Consider the following 19738-nt stretch of genomic DNA (forward strand, 5'->3'; position numbering starts at 1 on the left):
ATGGTCGAAATTCGGATCGAGGCTAAGCGAAGCATTGGCAGGGCCCCGGTTTATCAGGTTATTCGTTAAAAGCTTATAAGTCATTATGAATATGTCTTTTTAGGAGAGGATATATTAGAGATTGTACACCTACTTTTGATATTTATAAATAAAATTTACTTATTTCCTTGTTTTGAATTTTAGTTATCGCAATAAAAAATTTGTTGTTACAAATATTAGAGATTATTATTATTATCATTACCATCTTATCATTATTATTATTACCATTATTATTATTATTATTATTATTATTATTATTATTATTATTATTTTTATTATTATTATTATTATTATTATTATTATTATTATTATTATTATTATTATTATTATTATTATTATTATTATTATTATTATTATTATTATTATTCCGTCTCGTACCTAATTCGTAGAAACAATATAAACTATATATTTATAAAATACGGGGTATTACAGTTCATTTGTTTTAGGTTCCAAAATCGTCGCTTTGATACCACTTTTTAATACCCCCATCTACGAAAGTGCCTTACCAAGGTTACCTTCGTAAATGGAAGTGCTACCATCTCGGTTGCTTGAGCCAAGATATATCAAATGGACCATAATAGAACGTTTATTAAAATTACAATAGTGTATAAACAAATACAAACTGAAATCAAACCAAAACTCTTTTACAACTGCGAAAAGAAATCAAAATAAAACTAATGTTTAAAGTGACAACGGAAGCTAGCTAAAGGAAGGTGATGACTCGGCACCGTCCGTAACTCGCATGCTACATCAACATCCGTTACCCGCTAAACAAACTGCTCACCATCCCCAAATGGTTCACCGCAGTTTTGAAAACAATAAACGAGGTCAGTCAACAGCATAATCAAAATAAGAACTCACAACAACACAATCCAATCAATCTGTAACCAATCAATCCTCCAATCTCCATCATTCATCAATAACCGACTACACAACGAAATGTGTAGCCCTGCCAGGTTTCCATCGCAATGAGAAATCCACACCGCCAGTGGAGACCGCAACCTTGCCACCTAAGCCCCGCTCGTCGCAACGAGCGAATCCCAGATCATTAACGTGCACATCTCCCTTGTGACGGGAGCCACAAGGGGCGAACATGGGATGGAACCATTTCCCGAAAATGGCTCCACAAACAATCCAAGAAACAATGTAATTATAATCCACAATTATAATCATATAACCAGCAATCAATCACAATCACGTCTTATAATCAATTATACAACCGACTGAGTAAGGAAACCCTACATTATCAAGATCCAAGCAAAGCACAGCAAATCAAGCTACAATGCCTCCTTTACGAAGTCTACACCTATTATGATATCATACAAACAATATACCACACATAATATGACTAATCACCCCAAAACCCCCAAATCAGCCAATTACTTACCGATCGAATCGACGCGAAGATGAAAAGAAAACCCTCAATCTATGAACTCTAGCCTTGGAATTGATTAAGATAGTTGGAGAACAGTGTTACGTAGTTTATGTTTGGGAAAAGTGATTAAGAAATGATTATAAAGTGATTAAAACCGATAACACGACTTATATATACTTCTCTAATTATCTTAATCAAACCGCGAAAAATAACCCGTCAGTGCCGAGTGCATCCAAAACAGTAGCCTGTCTAAAAGCACTCGACGACTTACTTGGTCGAGTATGGCCTACTCAAAACCATAGTATTACACTATATTACATATAAAGTTTTACATTTTCACAGTCTTATTTATAATTTTATATGGAGTATATTTTAAATTGGCGCTACATTTATTTTTCACATTCCTTATCCTTATATTTTGATTTTTTAATTTTCGTAGTTTTTTTGTCTTTTCTTAGGCTTTGTTCTTTTGGACTGAAACGGATCTAAACTGAACCGAACTGTACTGAACTTATAGGATCTGAACTGAACTGAATTGATAGGATTTGAACTAAACTTATATGATCTTAACTGAACTTACAGGATCCAAATTTAAATTAACTTAATTAGTTTAACTTCACTACTACTATTACTACTCCTACTACTACTACTACTACTACTACTACTACTACTACTACTACTACTACTACTACTACTACTACTACTACTACTACTACTACTACTACTACTACTACTACTACTACTATTATTATTATTATTTTTTTTTTTATTGAAGGATGCGCGCAACTGTCATTAAAATAAAAATAAAAGTTTACATGAAATTGGTGGGGAGCCGAGAAACAATCTGGGCTCCCACACCCTTAGCAATAGCAAAGCTAAGTCTAGTAAAAATGTAAGCGGCCACCCGAGCCCCCACATCCTGAGATACCGAGAATTTCTGGATCCGCTTGAGCAAGGAAACAGCATCCGAACCCAGCTCCCCAAGAGAAAGAGAAAGGAAGGAAACCATAACCCGCTACCGCGCACAAATCCCCATACTTAGCACACTTTCGCTGAGCAGCATCAGCGACAACCCGGCCAGGCACAAAATCCGTCATCCCAGTCTGAGTCAGGAGAAGAACCTGTCAAGTCAACGCACACATCACGCCTCCTGTCCCAAGAATAAAGCAATAAATCCGCAGAACGAAGAGAGCCACCATGTCTATCAACCAAACCGATATCAACCTCCTTTCCCGCAGTAATACCAGATCTATAGCAGATGTCGAAAAGAGTGTCCCGGACAAGGTTATGCCGATTAAAATTATTATTATTATTATTATTATTATTATTATTATTATTATTATTATTATTATTAAAATTATTATTATTATTATTATTATTATTATTATTATTATTATTATTATTATTATAAACCGCAAACTTTTATTGAGATTAAAAAAAAAAATTACAAGAAATTAGTGGGCAGTCAAGAGAAAATATTGATAAGAAAATATAGTCTAAACCAAAAGGTAAGATAGTAACATTTTTCCGCTTTATATACATTATTTTGTTCATATATTATACTACGATTACATTACGATAAAAAATAATGAGAGGAGTGATAATTTTGTTTTAGAAATAATAATGTATATATGTATCGAATAATTAATGTCAAATGTTTTTGCATCAGTTTTTAAAAATAATACTCCATATATAACTTTTCCGAATTGAATTTATAGGATCTGAACTTATAGGATCTGAACTGGACTTAACTGAATTTATAGGATTTGAACTGAACTGAACTTATAAGATCTGCACTGAAGTTATAGGATCTGAACTGAACTGAACTTATATGATCTAATGTAAATTTAAATTAAGTGATTTTAAGTCCAAAAGAATATGGCCTTATCCTTATATTTAAAATTGGCACTACATTAATTTTAAATTGCACTATATAGTTTATTTTTTTTGGTCATGAATCTAATAATAAAAGGTTATAGTTTGTTTTAAACGGAATCATTAGAAGATTAATAAGACTATGTTCATCGAATATTTGGTGACCGGTCATAGAATAAAAAAACAAATAAAAATTGTAAAACAGAACAAAGTATGATGACCGTTCGTGGAAAATGGTTGTCGGACACAAATAGGATTATACATCATGTTGTACAGAAGCATTGTACATCAGGCCCATATAATATATGATTAACAATCTATAGCCCACTAAAAAAAATTAAATATTTTTACTTCAACAACGTAAAACTTAACGTACTGTAGTTCTCTCTTTAGCAAAAGTTCCCCTTCCCCCAAATTTGATCTTATATAATATTTCAATGTCTATAAACTCGTAAATAGTACGCACATGAATAATACAAGTTATTATTATATACAAAAAAAAACATGAGCTTAAAAATTCAAGTTAAAAAGAATACGAGCTATTATGAGAAGAATACGAGCTACTTTGAAAAGAACACGAGCTTGAACTAAATTGTAATGTATGGAAAAGATACGAGTTATTAAGAAAAGAGTATGAGTTATTATAAAAAGAATTCAAGTAAAATTTTATGTAATGTGCTTTCAAAAAAACACGACCAAATAATGTTTCAGATGTTATCGTATTTCATAACTAAATGTCTATGAACTCATAAATTGTACTCACATGAAGAATACGAGCTATTTTTTTAAAAAAAAAATGAGCTAATAAGAATATAAGCTATTATGAGAAGAATGTGAGCTATTATAAAAAGAACACGAGCTTGAACTAAATTGTAATGTATGAAAAGAATACGAGTTATTAAGAAAAGAATATGAGTTATTATGAAAAGAATTCGAGCTTAAATTTATAGGAAATATAGTTTAAAAAAAACACGACCCAATTCAAACAGATTTGTAAGATGAGATTCCATTATTTATATAATCTAAATCCCGATAAAAACTCTATTGATTATTTCATGCTCCTTCAAAGTCTTTTTTTCCATTGATGATGATACCTTTTGATGTTTCATCTGCCGTTGAAGCTTCTCTCACCGTGATGGTAAAAATCAATTATATTCATATTGTTTATGATTGAAGAATGGGAGATATAATAGTTGTTAAAATAATTTAAAAGGAGAAGATTAGTTAACTACATAATGGAGGAAGATGGAGATCAAAATATAAAAGCAGTTAGAGAGAGAAGAGGAGTTGAATTGAATTACGTAGTCTTGGTTTTAGGGTTGAACATATAAAAGTAGTTGAGGAAGACTAAAATAACCTTGGATGTACAATGTTATTGTACATCCAGTTGTATAGTCCATAAACTGTTAGCTCACAAATACACTATCTTACAACCAGTTGTATATTAACATTATACAACTTGTTCAAGCCAACTCAATATTTAAAAAAAGAATAAAAGAAAAAATCTAAACCTACCAAAATCAAACGTTAAACCTCTCACACTTCTCTTAAAGAAACATAATTAATTGCTCTGCTATTCATCCTGTAAGAAAATGTGTACCTTGTTAGCGGAATAGGTACGGAAGATCGACGTGTCGACGTTCTGCTCACGAAAACCCGATTCCGACAACTACTAGAGTCTCGGTGGTAGTTCACACCCCAAGTTCCAAAAGCTTTAACAATGGTGGCTTTGTTGTGATTGAAGTTACTGTGTTTGTATGTTAGCGGAATAGGTACGGAAGATCGACGTGTCGACGTTCTGCCCACGAAAACCCGATTCCGACAACTACTAGAGTCTCGGTAGTAGTTCACACCCTAAGTTCCAAAAGCTCTAACAATGGTGGCTTTGTTGTGATTGAAGTTACTGTGTTTGTATGTTGTTTTGTGTATAATTCACACAGAATTATCACATTATATAGGCTCTCAAAATAGGAGTTATGAGGAAATGAATGAGGAGGAATAATGACCATTAAAACTGATTTAATGGCTCATTATCTCAACTTATTTACATCCATAATAATACAATATTAACTCTTTGTAACAACCACAATGAAGTGGCCGTTTCAACTCAAAATTAAATACTCCCACTCGGCCACACAACCGAGTCAATCCTCCCACTTGGTCACACAGCCAAGCTTATCACAATACAGTTTAACAAAACCATCAATCACATCTCATACAGGAAAATGGGGCGTGCGACCAATATGTAACAAGTAGTGTTATATTAAGTCACCATTAAACTAACATAACACTTTCACAATAACGATTCCTCAGATCATTCAAACAACACCGCAACATTTATTGTCCCTTTATGCTATAACATGTTACGTAGTTATATACACAATATAACCGCCGACCGGGCTTAACATAGTGTAGTTGAATTGACCATTCCTTGGACACTAATGAAAATCCATCTCAACTCGACTGCTTTCCTAACTTGACCCGTTGAACCAACGACTTTATGATTCTCCGAAATCACGCTAAAGTAGCAACATCAAATCTCAATTTCATCTCACAGCTCCAAGTCAAAGGGCTTCGTACCAAATTAGGACAAACAAGTCCAAAAGGGCTCACACAGCAACAGATTAGGGAATCATCTGTCACTCCTTACGGTCGACAAAACACACATAGTATGATATATGTGTCACAACATAGCTCCCACTACGATGGGCATATCACGCTTCTATGTCGTGCAAATCATAGGTTTAGATACTACTCAAGCATCTAACCTAAGCCACTATATTAATATACTCAATATTCAATCTGAAACTTGTGATTCGGTTCAAAACTTTAGTATGAAAATAGGGTGTCTTCTCATACTTCGACTACAAAAGTCTCATCTTAGACTTACTAAGGCGACTCTATAACGAGTCAATATATTTTCCATACAACTTATGTAAAAAGATAATCTCAACACTTACTAAGTGTTAAGTGACCCAATCTCATCTTGCCCACTACATAAGTGTCAAGGCGATTACCTGTGTGACTAAGCAATCTAAAAGCTTGGTTATATCTTATGTGCCTGGTCATGCAACAAATGCATATGAACATTTCTAAAAGATTTAAAATCTTTATCCAAAAAATGTCCATTATCAAACACATCCATAACTCAACAAGATCAAAAATTAAGTCGACTCTTTCACATAATTAGCTTAACACATGAACTAATTAAGAACACATCTTATAAGATCATGCACCAACCATCTTGTTAGTTAATCTTACTCGATGACAACACTTAGTCCTACACAAGAACCAATATACTCTTACCACAAAGGTAAAAGTTAAAATCACTTGATTACATATAATTGTGCGTGTAGAGGATCGATTCCGTAACTAATTACTTTATCAATCACAAAGTTGACGTTCAACCATGTGCTAAGCAAAGTACACATCAAAATAACAACTACACTAGATCAAGAAACAATACTCTAATCATTTCTTGCGCTTAGTCGTAGGTTTAGACATAACCAAAATATTATTTTCTTCTAAATATATACCAATATGTCACCAATTTACAAAGAGAACTTATTCTCGTTTATAATTTTGACATAACCATATTAATTCCGCTACCATCCAATTAAATCATCACACAAATGATTTATGAAATTTAAAATATATATGGAAGATCATTCAACACATGAATAAGCTTGAAGGACATAAAGATTTATCATCTTAATCATTTGAGACAAACTCAATTGATTGATCCACATTCATAAGTTTCTCGAGCACCTTGATTCGAGAAAGTGTCTTTACATCCATTTGAAAACAAAATCCAAAATAGATGACCAAAACATAGAAGAAAAGCGGAACAAATCCGAACATTTGAGAACATATCTTATAATAGTCTTAAACCTAACCGTCATAACACATTGTGACAATGTCTATTTGCTCTCATAATAACCATCCATTTTTATTACTTGATGAAGACACTCACTTACTAAAAGTGATAACTCCCACTTACTAAAAGTGGTAAAAATAACTGAATAGTTAGGACGACTCCCATTATCCTCCATAATGAGTAAAACATCTTAAGGATCGACCTTATGTTACAACTTGACATACAAGTTGATATTTACTCATTTAGTAGACAACTTCTCATATTTCCCTTGGATCATGGAACTACTCCCACTATCCAAAAATAAAGAGAAATTAAACTATCCTTGGTGTCGCAATGAGTTCATAAATTCTCCCACTCACCAAAAGATAGTTTTTGCATTGTAACGAATACAAGACAAAAGTCTACCAATCTTCACTGAACATTTAGGAACACATCCAAGTGAATAAATATCGTGGGTCACTTAAACACAAAGTTTAAAAAAAAAAATGTTAAGACATGAATGACTAACCTATTATCCAAAACTTATTTTGGAGCGAACAAAACTTCCTCAAAACATATTTAAGGAATCCTCCTCTAAACCAAAAGAAGGAAAACTTTATCAATGCCATACTTCACTTAATTAACCATGTCAAGTGATGTACAATTCCTCAACTAAAACAACCACTTGTCATAGCGATTAGGAATTGTAAGATCAAAGCACATATTTAACATATCAAAGAGTTATTCAAAACCAACATATTTACTAAGAGTTCTAACTCTAAGTTCAAAGTCGGTTTTTCATTTTTATCATAAAATGTTTGAACATATAAAACATTATATAAAATGACAAATCATGAATACACACCCATATGGCATGAATCATCTCAAATGAAGAGGAAAAAAACATACGGTCTCATGATGCTCCTTAAGATTTAACTACCCACAGATAAAATAAAAATAGATTGAAATATAAAAGTGAAAGACAATGAACATATATTAAAATGTAATCAAATAGATAAGTAAAGTAATGCGGTAAACATTTATATTATGACCAACACATAGCCATAACAAACTATTAACAAGAGGTTAAAAAGAATCCGTAATTTTCAATAAACTAATTATTGAAGCACAATTAAGTGCGTAGTGAATTAACACATCAAAGTAACACAAAGCCTCTTTGAAACATAGTTCAAAGTAGCACAAAGCCTCTTTGAAACATAGTTTAGATAGCATAGCTAAAACTGAATAATCCATCGACAAACAAGGGATTAAACAACTACGAGTTATAAATATTCCCGCTCTGTTTCTAAATCCACAAAGGACAAGAATTCGCAGTAGATGCAAGAAACAAACATATAACTCAAATTGATAGAAATGATGTCATTTGACTCGAATCTATCATGAACCAAATTAATATTATCTCCACATTATTCTCTTGTCGACACTAAGTCAAACATATTTAATAATACTGCATATTTGTCCTCAATAGCAAGAAAAACATAGACCATTAATAATCATTTATGGAAGTCATTAACGCCAAGACAAACTCCTCTCATTTTAATAACTTTGAGACTTTATTAAGGATTGAGTATACTGACAACGAAACATCAAGAGCTTTCGATTTTTCCTTATCCCACAATCAAATGGCAAACGAATCACCATGGAAAAATAACTCCTTATGTCAGTCAATCCCGTGTTAAAAAGGCTCATCGTTATCTCACGTAAGATAAAAACGACGACAATCCTTAAAACACTTTCGGGTCAAGACACACAGTCTTGTACCCCACGTCAAAACGAAATTGACTTACACCTAGTCTTACGCTACATAAGCTGTAAGATACATCTCAAAACTAACTTAATAGGTCTACATACAAAATAACAGAATTTTGCATTGAATAAGCTTACTATATTTGAACAAGTACTGGTAAAAAAAAACACAGATTTTCATAATCCTACTTATTAGTAAGATACTTAACCTCGATCATATAATAGTGATCACAATTTCTCCAAATCGTGATTATTAATAAGATACAAAATCTTATCACTCTATTTATCAAAGTTCAAACCGCATCACTATGGTGAACAAATCACCAAAAACACTTGTTGTCAAACACAAGTATACAGATTAAGGCACAAATCATCACAAACGCCATAAACAAGAATTTCAATAATTTAATTAACAGCTTAAGATTAAATGAAACTAAATCACTTAATCCTAAAAAAACAGCTAAACAAAATCAGCTATTCACCCTTATAATATCGGCTAAACACATTAGCATGAATAATAATATCACTTAGATATTGGACAAACACTGTGCAAATCAAATTTGCGTGTCGTTAAAAAAAAACTTGATCATAACACATATGCTAGTTTTAATGACTTATTGATACACAACTAATATGTATTCAATTATTTCTCATCCCACATGTAAAACTAAATTTACACGTTATTATATATCACGAATATATAAATCATTTATGTAAGACACATTTACATAAACTAATAATCTAATATATCACAAAGATATAAGTTATTTTGTAAAATAAATTTACAAGAACCCTATATCACAAAGATATAAGTCATTTTGTAAAACAAATTTACAATAATTATCATATTACTAAAATATGAGCCTTGTATGTAAGTTATAAAATATCACCAACAACAAATGTCAATAAGATATTTTTTTTCTATGTAATACAACATTACACAATTTCACAAGATAAATAAACGAAACAGATTCGCAAGTTCTAACTTTATCTTGCAAAACACGATATAGAGATAGGAATGAGTAGCATATACTAAATTGAACACGGAGTCGAATAATAGTATTTCTCATACCAATAAATCTGCTAGCCAAAATGCTTAAAACAGGAAATGTCACAAGGACAAATTTACGTGACTTGTAAAATATCACTTAGATATTTACCATTTACACGTAAAACAAGTTTTATGAAACATATTCTTAAAATATAATTAATATCACGAAAGATATCATTATCCACATAAAAAAATTTACATGGTCCAAACAAAAATATATACGCGGAGTATGAAACACATTCATAAAATATCAAGTATAACTAAAATCATATAAAATAAATTTATATGACCCATGTTCAACTTTGTGTGAGACACCTTCACACACTTATAAACTAGCTAAACAAATTAGCATTACTTTTAACATCACTAAGATATTCGAATATAGATATGTAAAATTACGGTCTTATATTGTGCAATTCGCCGCAACAACCAAATACGGAGAATAACCGTATAAGGAATAGCATTTTATCATACTAAAATGTGGGTTAAGAGAAATTTTGGACTAATTCAATGTACTATGCAACACATACTGACATACCCAACATCCAACTAGTAGACTAGCAAATGAAATAACATTGCTATAAAAGAAAAATGCTAACCCCTTGAAAGAAAATTTGTACAACATAACCAAGAATTGATTTTCCTTTCAATTAAATAATAAGATGCACATCTCAATGATTCTAAGATATAGGATAACAACAAAACAATGACCAAAGAGAACTGAGAAGTACTAAAACCATACATACAAAAGAAAAAAAACAACACATTCCCCTTCGTCTTCCATGAAAATTCTAAGAAAATGAAATTGGGAACACATCCCTTTATTCATCACCATTTCAACTCCATTAAAAAATTGAAGAACCTACCATTTATTCATTAGAGACAACGATTCGAAAACGTTTCACACAGAAGCGAGTCTGAAACAACCATACCCACAACCAAAATCGTCATATACATCAACCTTTTACCACCACGACCTCAATGATCGACGCCATCACTTAGATCGGTGCCGGATAATTTGATTTAGCCGGTTCACGCGCTTAACGCATCATGGTCGGTGTCGGCGTGTGACACAAACACGCCGTCGATGTAAGGCGGTTTTGTCTCAATTGCGGGAAAACAAAATTTCGACACCTTCAACCAAAATATTACCACCGTCACACAGATAAGTGATGGATACTTCGATTAATCCGACCCATGCTCTCGAACGCGCGGAACGGCGAAGGCGACTGTAGATGTGCGACTTACTCGGTCCGGCGACTGACGCCGGAACTTTAATATTCATTCCAATTAAAAAATTCGGGATAACTTGTTTTCATGGGAAAGTCAATAACAAATTGTAAGTCGTGTTCTTGTTTTGCATAACAACAACAAACATTGTATGTACTGATAATTATTACAGTACTCCGTATATGTGTCGTCTGAGGCCAATTATTCATTTTACACAAAAATAATTACTCTCAAACTATACTTATACGATAGAGTGTAAAACATTACATTAGTCAGCTGGGGCAGAAGCCGAAACATGCTCGGCCTCTGATACCACTTGTAAGAAAATGTGTACCTTGTTAGCGGAATAGGTACGGAAGATCTACGTGTCGACGTTCTGCCCACGAAAACCTGATTCCGACAACTACTAGAGTCTCGGTGGTAGTTCACACCCCAAGTTCCAAAAGCTCTAAGAATGGTGGCTTTGTTGTGATTGAAGTTAATGTGTTTGTATGTTGTTTTGTGTATAATTCACACATAAATATCACATTATATAGGCTCTCAAAATAGGAGTTATGGGGAAATGAATGAGGAGGAATAATGACCATTAAAATTGATTTAATGGCTCATTATCTCACCTTATTTACATCCATAATAATACAATATTAACTCTTTGTAAGAACCACAATGAAGTGGCCGTTTCAACTCAAAATTCAATACATCCTAATTGGAAAATCTTTTGCAATTAATAATACCATCAAGAAGAAAAAATGCTTCTAACAATAATCTGACATAAATTTCGACATCATTTGTATATTGACATGTATTTTTTGGGCATATTCTGAAATTTCGAGTTTTGTATGATTCATTCTGAGCATTTTAGTAAACTTCTTGAGCTCTGTAATTTTTTAGCCTTGTATTTTTTGAGTTTACAAGTAAAGGTTTCGAGCTTTTTAAGATATATTCCGAGCTTCCGAGTAACTTTTCCGAGTTATTTAAGAAGCTTTACGGGCTCTGTTAGAAATTTTATGAGCTTACAAACAAAGTTTTTGAGTTTCGTATATATCAAAGCGCAATGTTGTGAGTTATTAATAAATCTAAGTTCAAACAAACTTGACTTCGTGGATCGGCTATAAATTATTATTTATGGAATTTGTTCTAGGAAAAAAATCCTAACTTACATAATAGTTTAAAAGAACGTAAAGATTCCGAGCTTTTATGATATATTCCGAGCTAGTAAGCAAATTTTCCGAGCTTTGTAAGAAATCTTCTGCATAAAGTTCTAGAACCGTGTAAATTTGATATATCTTCCGCATTAGAAGCTTTGTCCACCACATATTGTAATTATAGATTAAATTTTTTATTTTTTTTAGAGATGGAGAATTAAAGTAATTGAAAAAATGATATTGAGGGAGAAGATGATTGAGTAATTAGAGAAGCAGTTAGAAAAATATGGAGAGAAGTTAGAGAGAGGAGAGGAGTTACGTTAAATTTGTTTTATAGGTTAGAACAATTATAAAGAGGAAAATACTAAAATACCCTTGGTTGTATAATAGCATTATACAACAGGTGGTATAGTCTATTAACTGCTATTAGCTTGCGGAGTTACGGGTACAATATAACAAATTGCATTGTGTAATTTAGAAAGGACACTATATCTACTAGCTTGCGGAGTTGCGGGTACATGCCAACACTGTCATCCCACTTTTCTAATACTTCTCTCGGATAATAATGGACTTTAGTTATTTGGATAGGCTACATGTGACTAAAAGGGTCGCCTGAGACAGAAATTCACGGGGAAAGTTCATAAAATTTTATTTTAAGAACTCAAATGCATGTCAGTGCCTGCCGGCCAATTGATTTAAAAATTGCAAAAACTTATTTCGCAAAAAAGCAAGTTTAGAAAATTTTATTTTAAGAACTCAAATGCATGTCAGGGCCTGCCGACCATGATGAATTTTGAAGATGAAGGTCAGAGTAGTCGACTGAGAATAGTTAGTGACAAATTTATGACACCTAAGATGCAAATGCATGTCCTAGATATGATGCATGTATGATGAATGCAAATGTTGGTTTCGAAAACATTTGAAATTAGTATTGTTTTTTTTTTTTTGTTTTTTTTTGCAAATATTTTGAAAAAGATGGAGTCCGACCCAAATGTGATCCAATTAGAAAGCTGGACACTATAATCTAAAAGTAATTTCTAACAATTTATCTGGTGTGGAGAATAATTGTACCTTTTTCATTTGACTTGTTAATTTGACTTATATTTTGATGAGTTGTGCCCTCTTTAAAGTAACAAGCTCTGCTAATTACGCAAAACTAATACCATATAAACAAAATACTTTTTTTACCGTAAAAACTTAGTGTACATCCTCCGAAGTCTTAGATGATAAACGAGGGTGATAAATGGAGTGGAGTAGAAGGTTCTATGGTGTTAGAAGACACTGGAAATCTATGTGCCTCTCTCACTCACCTAAATGAATGAAAGGATCGTTCCAAGAGGAATGGAGACGATGTAACTGAAGAGTCTATCCAAGTTAAAATACTCGAGAGGGGGGGTGGGGGGGAGGGGGGGATTGAGTATTTCAAAACTTATGCCCACTTTTTATTTTATATCTTAAATAATTAATTACTTAAAGTTTATTTATTAAACTTTAACTAATTAACTAAACGATTTATTAACATAATGAAATGAACGGTAAAGAAAATTGCAAGGACACACGATATTTGAAGTGGTTCAGCTTCACACGTCGAAGCCTACGTCCACTATTCTCGATTAATAATTTTAGTACCTTTCTCCGGATTACAAAATTATCAACCCACTCGTATAACTAACTCTAGCTAAAACTCAATTTGAATACCACTAGATATTCGATTTTGACTACATTAAGTTACTAAGAAAGCACTTGATTGTTCTTCTAGGTGTTCACACAATTGAACGAGTAGAAACAATATGAAGCGCTATTATCCAATAACGTAATTTCAAAAATAATTGCAATAAAGAACAACACGACTTTTCAAAAATAACTTTCGATTGCAAAATAATGATAAACTTAATTTGTTGGCAAGGATATTTTAAAGCTCAAAGTTGAAAATTATTTTAAAAGAATGAATAAGTGCTTGTATTTATAGTAGAGAGAAGATCTAAGTTTCTTTCCAAAACCTTAGTGTGTCGTGTGGATTAATGGGCAAGAAAGAGATCAATTCTCTTTATTTAATCCAATAATATCTTGGCAAAAGATATAGAATAAATATAAGGAGATAAAATATCTCTAACAAATATTTACCCAAGATCTTTACCTAAACCCTAGATATCCGTGGATCTCGTGTGATGTAGACAACAAGAAAGCAACATAGTCTTCCTATATTTAATCCAACAACATCTTAGAAGATAGGAAAGAATAAATCAAATAATATAAAGAGATAGAATATCTCTAACAAATATTATCCTGGAGATTTACTCAATCTTATTCTTCTATCTTTACAACAATAATATCCTAAAAGAAAGGAAAAAATAAATCTTAATCCTAAACCCTTAAAAAAAATGAACTTGAATGTACTGTAGCGATGAATAGTACCACCCAAGTTCACCCTCTATCGTTATATCTCCCCTTTAGATCTCCATCCTCCATTTTTCATTCACTTACAACCACATCTTTTCCATTCTCTCTCACTCTCTACTCCACTCATTCCCGTCTCACCCTCATTCTTCACTACTCACTACTCATCTCACTCTCACCCACCGAGTTCCTCTCAAATATCACAGTGCCATATGCGACGATGCCGATTTCTTTCTTCCTACAGTTGTTGCGCATCCATAGGTAGTTATCATCCTCTATTATGCCTTTCGTTGTTGATTATTTTGATTGGTGTTTTTTTCAGTTTAATTTATTTGATCCGATTTATTGTTAATTATGTTGTTGTAGTTGAATTAGGCGATCTTTAAAAATTAGGGTTTGTGATGTGACCATAATTGGCGCATATTTAGCCCCCGAATTACCATTGTTTCCATGCTTTTTAGTGCCTATTTGGGTCATTTCTTATCTTTAGTTCTTTGTTTTGCATATTCTTTGAGATTTTGATCCCTTGGTAGGAAAGGAGTAAGAATCTTGCATTTTCATGGCAAAACGAGGCTAAATTGATTGTATTCAATGACCAAGCATCAAGAAGAGACAAGACTAGAAGGCCTTTGTACATATTATAGTAGAAGAGCAATGTTGAGAAAGGATCCTTGCGTCCCCAAGGAAATCCCCAAGGAATTTATGAAGAAAAGGGAAGAAAAGAAGAAGAATTGACGCTGACCAACAATCCGAACGGATTGCAGACAATCCGTCCGTCCAGCCTCAACAATCCGAGCGTCCCTCCTTGGAATCCGCTCGGATTTCCCCTCAACAATCCGAGCGTCCCTCTCCTGAATCCGCTCGGATTGCCCAGCCAAATCCGGCCGTCCGACTCTAATCCGCACGGATTTGATGACAAAGACGGTTTCATTCTTCAAGCTACGAAAAGAGAAGCCCTTCTCTAAGAAAATACCGGGTCCTCCTTGCTCAACTTAAAAAGTGTAATTACTAGTTTAGCCCTTAGTTAACCCTAATGCATCCTCCCTAATTTTCATTATAAATACCCCATTAGGCTAATTAGAGGAGCATGTTCTTCTTATCAATAATTAGTGTAGTTAATATCAATCAAATCTCTCTTCAATATTGTAATCAAGTATTAATCAAGTTTTAATCCAAGTTTTAGTTCTTTAATCTCTCTCTTGTTCTTCCTTTATTTTGGGTAATTGAAGATTATTTGGGTTATTATTGGGAGATTGACAACCTCTCAATCTAGGATTCAAGTACTTCTATTATTCTTGCTTTATTATTGGAATCATTAGTAGGTATAATCTCTTAATCCCTTTTTAATTATTGTTAATTACTTTCATTTATTCATCATGTTTCATATTGTTGGTATGATTGACAACCTTGCTAGCATGATCAACATGATAATGAGTGAGTAGTCTCTTAGCTAGGGTTTAATGGGTGATTAGGGGAAACCAACATGGGGAATGATTCATGCTTAAATCAATATGCTTTCATATCTTATTTGCTTGCTTGTTTTGATCTTAATACATGCACATGTTATATTTGATGAAATGCTAAGCCTATGAATCCTTGCATTTACTATCATCTTCTATCTTTTCAATGAGACTTGTAAGACATAACCCAACTCGAGTCTTGTTAGACCATGCATGTGTTGAGTAGGAAAGATTAAGTCGACTTTTAGGTGTTGTACAATCTAATCGATTCGGCTCCGGGACCCAAACTTTCCTAGGATTGTAAGATATAACCCAACTCAATTCATCACAACAATAATTGCTTGCTTATAATTTGAGAACATGTTTGTATGATCATATCCCATGATTTCCCTATGAACCCATGACACCCTAGTGCTTTTAATCAATTGTTTACACCCCTTATTTTATCTAGCTAGTTTATTTTCATTGCTATTTTAGCTTAGTGACCTTCTACATCAACCCAATTTGTGACACCCCCTAGACACTACTAGTTACAATAGAATTCTCATTTCAATACCCGTCCCTTGGGATCCGACCTTTACTTGCCTCTTTACTAATTGTAGAGTTGTTTGTGAAGTATAAATTGTGTTTTGTATCGACCATTGACCAACGACCACATATACTTAATTGTGAACACGAAATGGCCTCGACCAAAAATGGCGCATTGTTGGGGACGGTGTTTAATTGATTCAAGATTTCTTTTATTGTTATTAGTTGTGTCTTTTTCACCTTGGGGAAGTAAAACTCCTCAAGGCTTGTTCTAATTGTTTTCGAGTTGTTTGATATTTTGCATGTCTAGAAGGTCACAAGGTGATTTGTTACCTTTTGACCGTGAAATCGAAAGAACCTTGACGAATAATAAGAGACTTGTTAGGAGGAATTTGAGAGGTGTTGGTGAAGTTGTTCAACCCACTAGTGAGTTTGTCAATCCTTTCGCAATAGAAGGAGAAGAAAACCCATTACACAATATCCCACAAAATCCACCTACAATGCCTAAATTCTCGTCACACTCTATACCCACCGAGGAGAATCTACCAAATGGTACTCCTACACCGCAACATCTCACCGGTAATTTTATTGCCAAGTCCGCCTTCATCCAACTAGTTGAGAGGAGCCAATTCGGGGGAATGCCTAGTGAGGACCCTCATTCTCATATGGAAACCTTTTGCGATTATTGTGATGCTATCTCTCAAACGGGCGTGACTCAAGACCAAATAAGATGGGTCTTATTTCCTTTTTTGTTAATCGGCACCGCAAAGCAATGGTTGAAGGGCCTTGATAAGGCCACCCTTGGAATAGATTCTTGGAAGAAGTTAGCTCTAGCTTTCTACAAAAAATTCTACCCACCGGAAAAGACTAACATGCTAAGAGCTCAAATTACGGGTTTTAAGCAAAGGGATGAAGAATCTTTGTATGAAACTTGGGAGCGGTTCAAAGGTATTTGTCGCTCATGTCCTCACCATGGACTTAGCGAATGGTTTTTAGTGCAACAATTTTGGAATGGTTTATATGAAGATTCTAGGAACATTCTCAATATGGGATCAAATGGAATGTTCACCGAAGTTGATGACAATCAAACATGGAACAAGATTGAGGAAATGGCGGTCCATAATTCACAATATAGTAGACCTCGCAAGGCTACTAGAGGAGGAAAGCATGAAGTGGACTCCGTTACTCAATTGGGTGCTCAACTTAGTGTTCACATTGACACAATCAACTTGAAGTTTGAACAAGCTATGGCTAGACTTGAGGAAAACTCAAAAACATCAAAGCATCATGTCAATGCCATGACGGCATCCTCATCAATCCCAAGTGGGATATGTGAGAATTGTGGAACTTTGGGACATGACCCAAGTGAGTGTAGGGGAACAACCGAACAAGTTAATGCTTTCCAAGCTTACAAAAGTGGTACCCCTTATTCAAATTTTTACAATGAAAACACCAAGTTCCATCCAAATCTCTCATACAAAAGCCAAAATGTTCAAAACCCTCAAACAACATACACTCCACCACCCATGAGGAACCAAAATCAAAGACCCTTTTACAATCAAAACCATGGTTACCAAAATCAAAATCCATACAATCACCAAAATGACCAAGGTTTTGATGTCCAAAAAGCGGTCCTCCAAATGCAAAAGAATCAACAAGAATTTTTCACTCAAATGCAAAATGATAGCCAAGCAAAAGACACCACCATCAACAACATTCTAGCTCATACCAAGATGTTGGAAACACAATTGACTCAACTAGCATCTTCAAGCTCACAAAGACAAAAGGGGCAATTACCACCTCAAAGTAATCCCCCTAGACATGAAACGGTTAGTGCCATTCACTTGAGAAGTGGTACAAGATATGAAGCACCGAAGGAGCAAGTTGAGGATGAAGTTGTGAAAGCTAGTGAAAAGGAAGAAATTGTGCAAAGCCCCAAAGAAGGGGAATCATCAAAAGAAGAAAGTTCAAAGAAAAATGAAGACAAAGCCAAAGAAAAGGAGCCCATTGTGATTAGACTTCCTTTTCCAAGTCGTCAAGCCAAGCCCAAATTTGATGATCAACTTGGAAAGTTCATGGAGATTGTGAAGAACTTAGAAGTCTCAATTCCTTTCACGGAATTAATCAATCACGTACCGGCCTATGCAAAGTACATGAAAGATATCCTCACAAAGAAGAAGTCGATCCGGAAACTTGAGACTATCGCCTTCACTAAGGTGAGTAGTGCAATACTTCAAGGGAGTTCACCTCCAAAGTTAAAGGATCCGGGAAGCTTCTCAATACCGTGTACCATTGGCGACACGACGATCAACAAAGCCTTATGTGATCTAGGGGCTAGTGTGAGTGTCATGTCGTACTCGGTGAGTAAAAGGTTGGGAATGGGAGAGCTTAAATGCACCAATATCACACTTCAAATGGCCGATAGATCGACGAAGACACCATTAGGGATATGGGAAGATGTCCCCGTGCGAATTGGGAAGTTTTTCATCCCGGTGGACTTTGTCATTGTTGATACGGAGGAAGATTCCAACATTCCAATCATCTTAGGAAGACCTTTCCTACACACCGCGGGTGCGGTGATTGATGTGAAACATGGAGAGCTCACTCTAGAAGTGGGAGATGAAAGCATAACTTTTAATCTTGACAAGACCATGAGAGCTTCTCGTTTGCATGAGCCATGTTTCATGATTGATCATTTTAGCCGAAAAGATGAAAGGAAGAAATCGGAACTCCAATGGAGGAAGAAAATTGAAGATGCTCCATTCAAAGAGCAAGTGAATTGTAACAAGGAGAGCTTGCAAAGCTCATCAAAATCAACCAAGGAAGAAGAAGATGGCCTCATTGGCCAAGAAAAGAAATTGGGAGAGTTGTCTCCATCTAAGCAAGAGATTTTCAATGATCAACTCAATGAAGTTTGTGGTCTTTGGGACGACGAATTTGAAGGGATCTTTAATCCCTACATTGGGCATGCCATCGATCATGATCAACAACAAGGGCCACGGTCTATTGAGGACC

The 19738-nt window shown here is 34.1% G+C and overlaps 1 non-coding gene across 1 annotated transcript; it reads right to left on the minus strand.

The window, feature by feature from the left end:
• Positions 1-17595: 17595 nt before the first annotated feature.
• On the minus strand, positions 17596-17702 carry LOC141634769 (small nucleolar RNA R71). Its single transcript, XR_012539491.1, has one exon. It is a non-coding gene; the product is annotated as a small nucleolar RNA R71 (small nucleolar RNA).
• Between the last annotated feature and the right edge of the window lie 2036 nt (positions 17703-19738).

Source organism: Silene latifolia, chromosome Y, assembly GCF_048544455.1.
Source record: "Silene latifolia isolate original U9 population chromosome Y, ASM4854445v1, whole genome shotgun sequence".
Lineage (NCBI taxonomy): Eukaryota > Viridiplantae > Streptophyta > Magnoliopsida > Caryophyllales > Caryophyllaceae > Silene > Silene latifolia.